The sequence below is a fragment of the Sus scrofa genome, chromosome 8 (genome assembly GCF_000003025.6).
Source record: "Sus scrofa isolate TJ Tabasco breed Duroc chromosome 8, Sscrofa11.1, whole genome shotgun sequence".
NCBI classification, from domain to species: Eukaryota; Metazoa; Chordata; class Mammalia; order Artiodactyla; family Suidae; genus Sus; species Sus scrofa.
In genome coordinates, this window is record NC_010450.4 from 13,012,297 (window position 1) to 13,017,161 (window position 4,865).

General features: G+C 39.7%; 1 pseudogene; it reads right to left on the reverse strand.

Annotated features, from left to right (window-relative positions):
* LOC110262002 lies at positions 334–1,792 on the reverse strand (annotated as a pseudogene).

A 4,865-nucleotide genomic window follows, 5' to 3' on the forward strand; every position in this document is an offset into this window, starting at 1 on the left:
GTCTAATCGGAGCTGTAGCTGCTGGCCTATGCCAGAGCCACAGCAACACCAGATCTGAGCCGTGTCTGCAACCTACACCACAGCTCACAGCAATGCCGGATACTTATCCCATTGAACGAGGTCAGGGATCGAACCCACGACCTCATGGTTCCTCGTTGGATTCGTTTCCACTGCGCCACAATGGGAACTCCCTGGACTCATTTTATATGACAAAATGGAAGCCCTTGAATTGTTTAGGTTGTTCTTTTTACACTTTTGTTTCCACTTGTCCCCAACTTTAACATTGACTTCTTAATCAGAGCTTTTTTTTTTTTTTTTTTTTTGCAGAATACCAAAATCCTTGTACGTAATGGCTGAGAGCAGGAGCTGTCGTAACTAACAGGATCGCTGTTCTACTTTATTAAGAATATAAATCTTCCTGAGCAGATCTCACATGAAGTTGGTGCTGTCATTGTGGTTTGTTTCACTGAGAATGGCAGTCCTGCGGACTTAGATATAAGAACCATTCAGCCCCCATCAGCGTGTGTAATCTCTGGCAACTCTCTTAAATTTTTTATAACTCTGTTTCCTCATAAATGAAATGGATAACAATACCTATCTCAGTATTATTCTGAAAACTGAATGAGATACATTGTGTATAACATTGAGCATGGTTCTTGGTTCTTATCAATACTTAACAGTAAGTGGTGGTTATAATTTCGAATAAGATTAAAAAAAATGTAGCGACTTGTCAAGAGTTATACAAGTATAAAGGATTATTCTTTTGGTTTTAACCAGGCCAGTTATTAAGCTATTGCCTTTCAGGTCCAAAGCACCGTTTTTCCATTCAGCTCAGCAACCTTGCGGCTTGCACTTGCCAAACGGCCTTCGGCTTTGGTGTCCGTCCCTGTTCCTCTTCCATCGGGGGGCACCAGAGGGAGAGGCGAGGCTGGGAGAAGAAGGCAAGTTCCTTCCTGCCTGCTTCCTGTTGGCTTGGGGTCTCTTCCTGTTCCTGAGAGAGGCGCTGCAGCAGTGTTTTCCATTCCGAGGCGGCAGTTCCTTCCCAAAGTCAGAATCGAATCCGGTTTGCAGTGACTCTGACGCTTTCAAAATTCTGGGCTCCACTTCAGAGTCGCCGGCACAAGTCACACCTCCTTTTTATGTCTTTCTGTATGTATACATGCATGTATTTATTGTTCACACTTCTCTTACAGATTAATTTTTTGAAAGGAATGAATTTTGAGGATTTTGAGGAGTAAAAAACACGAAGAGCAGAAAAAAAACAAAACATGTGTCAGCTGCTTTGCCCATTGTTGTATAATTACAAGAAATTTAGAGAATGCCCTGTTCAAAACAACACAGTGAAAGTTCAAAGACGAGGTGCCCTCCTAGGTGATGCTGAAGATTTCAGTCTCTGGTATTTGGAATTTAGGCTGCAGTCCTTGTTTTTGGATGGATCACTGGGTGTGTGCCTCATTCCTTACGTCTAACTAGATCTGAACAGAAGAATGGTCACTTGGCCCAAGTAGGTACAGATTACATGTTTGGCTTCTGGTGTCGTGTAGATACCCAAGTTCCTTCCGTGATGCTGTGCCAAGTGGGGTTGTACTTCCTGTCAAACTCCTTCTTAATATGGGCACAATGTCCTAAATGCTGTATTTCTCCAACACCTGAGTTCCACACTCCACCAACTTCTGTTGCGTATCTTCCAAAATATTTGCACTTTTGATCACCTCCCTGTGGTTACACATGATTATCACAGAACAGGGGTTGCTCTGTTCTTCAGGGCCCTCCTCCAGGCGTCTAAATTTCAATAATCCCAGCTTCTTTTTTCCCTCAGCAGTAGGGGTATTAGCTGTTTTCTACTGTTGCTACCTCTCTGCTGGAGCCAGCCTGTATTGGCTGGCAGGGTCTATTGTTAAATTTGACGGAATTTTGCAAGTCAGGTTAAACTGTTGGTAGCTGGAAATCTGCCGTGGTGGGAGTATTTACACCATGGAAAGTGGCAAATGATACAAATCAGATTTTCCCAAGCAGAGAGCTGGTTCCCTAGCAGCCTGCCACTGATTAGAGCTCTCCTTTTACTCCTTCTGTTACCTTATTAATAACTTTATATCTAGTTAAGAATACTTTATATTCACTTCTCTCTATTCAATCTAGTGTAGTTTCTGGATCCTGAATAAACTCTGGATACATGACCTTGTAGAACTGCGCCTCTGACTACCCCACTTGTACTCCAGGAAAACTGATTAGTGTGAGTAGCTCTGTTTTGACAAATATTGTCTGTAAAATGTACCTAATACCTAGAACTTTATAAATATCCAATTAACATAAGTTGTATTACTAACATTTGTAAACATTGATAACATGAATTGATGCTGGTTCAGAGTCTCTAGTAGTCATGTGCAAAGCTATTCTTGCCTATTTTAGGATGTAGTTTGTAATTTTTTTTCTATAAAAGGGAATAAGATATAGCCAATAACCACATTTTTTGCTGTGCAAGGAGGATGGCATAGTTCTTGAAAAAAACTAACTAAATAAAATCCTATTCTCAGCATGTTAGGGTACTCTTGGTCATAAGGAATCCTGTTATAAATCTTTTGTAAAAGGAAACATTTCCTACTCTGGTACTGGTATTTTGCATAACTTGGGTCAGATTTCTTTTTTTTCTTTTCTTTTATTTGTTTTTGCTATTTAGGGCTGCACCTGTGGCATATGGAAGTTCCCAGGCTAGGGATTGAATTGGAGCTACGGCTGCCGGCCTACACCACAGCCATAGCAACGCAGGATCTGAGCTGCATCTGTGACCTACACCACACCTCATGGCAATGCCAGATCCCCAAACCACTGAGCAAAGCCAGGGATCGAACCCGCATCCGCATGGATACCAGTTGGATTTGTTTCCACTTCACCACAACTGGAACTCCCAGGGTCATGTTTTTAAAAAGCAAGGTATATACTCAACAGTTATGATTCCTTAAGATATATGCTTTGGCTCTTGATACACTTTCTGTTAAGGGTTTTAAGCTCCATTTTAACTGCATAATTTTGCTTATTAGACTTGGAGAAACCTCCCCTGGCTCTCCAAAGCTTCGATCTTGCTCAACATGTCTCTGAGAGTCCACAAAGTTATATTCTGAAAAGAGATGCCAACATGCTAACACAATCATCAAAATAACACGTAAGAAAAAGCAAACTTTTCGCACAAATCCTATATTTAAAGATGTCTTCCTTCCAATAACATTCATTAAACGACCATCTGTTTGCCTTTGATTATCATCTGGACCACTAATAAGCGAGTTTAATCTGAGCAGTGTTATTTGCACGCTACTTCTAAATTTAGTGCCTTTCAAAGAAGTCAGCAAGGCTGGCCTCCAAGAAATATTGTCTTTGATGTAACATCTGGTTTTCAGGGAATTTCTGTGTAGTGCCCAACCAGGGGGGTGGACCAAAGGGAAGAGAGAAATCCAGTGACTTGCCCAGAGTCAAGCAATTAGTTGGTGACTTAACTCGGATTACCTACAATTTCTACCTGTGGCTAAAAGTCCTAGCCTGCTTTTTTCTATTCTGTATAGATACTTTGCATGTAGACATAACCATCCCCCACCCCCATTCACAAATAGATACATGTGTGGATCTGTAAGACTAATTATAGCTTTATTTATTTGCATTTTTCTTTTTGGTGTTTCCTCTCTATATTTTGAGAAAAGAAGAAAATGTCCTGCACTATCCTCCCTTTCATATAAAAAAAATTTTTTTGAAGTACCATTGAATTGTTACTGACTGCAAAATCTTCTCTAGAAGTGAACTGATCTTTTTTCTTTCAAGGGAAACAGAAGTTTAAATAGTATATAGTATGGACCGTTCACTTGATTTGAGGGTAACTGGGAGGCATCAACATTCAACCTTTTTACTTTTCTTTTTCTTTTTTTTTTTCTTTTCAGTCTTTTTGCCATTTCTTGGGCCGCTCCTGTGGCATATGGAGGTGTTCCCAGGCTAGGGGTCGAATCAGAGCTACAGATACTGGCCTACGCCAGAGCCACAGCAACTAGGGATCTGAGCCACGTCTGCAACCTGCACCATGCTCACAGCAATGCCAGATCCTTAACCCACTGAGCAAAGCCAGGGATCCAACCCGCAACCTCATGGTTCCTAGTCGGATTCGTTAACCACTGAGCCATGACAGGAAGGCCGACATTCAACCTTTTTCCCTTCTCAACTGTCTCATCTACTTTTCCCTCCTTCCTCCTTCCCTGAGCTGGAGATCACTGAGCTGTCAACATCTAAAGAAAGTTCAAGGTTATGATGTTTTATTATAAAAGCAATTCCTTTTGTTACTTTAGTGGGTCAATATGTTTTATAATCAATATGTGATTTTAATATCCTTGTACTATTAATAGCATAATATATTCAATCTAATTAGTGCTTTCAGCCTTAAAAGTATTTTCGCATTTATGGTTTGTTTTTCTCTTCTAAGGTTTTTATTATAATATAATTTGCATTTATATATGCTTGGAATTATTTTTCCATCACCTAAAGGACCACTCCAATTTTTTGTATAGCTAAGCATAACTCAATATCTTATAAATTAAAAAAATTAAAATTTTAATCTGACAAATTGGGGTTTTAGTCTTAGCTCTACTGGCAATGTGACCTTGGGCAAATTACTAGCTCTTTTTAATCTTCAGTGTCCTCATCTGAAATACGTATCTCATAACATTGAGAGAATGAAATGAGATTATATGTAAAGCTCTTAGCACAATGTTCTGACACACATTAAAAGGTCAGGAAATAGTCCTTAATTTTCTTTCTTTCTTTTTTTTTTCTTTTTCTTTTCTTTTCTTTTTGTTTTACAAAGTACATTAGTGTCCTGTGCTTATTCTTGC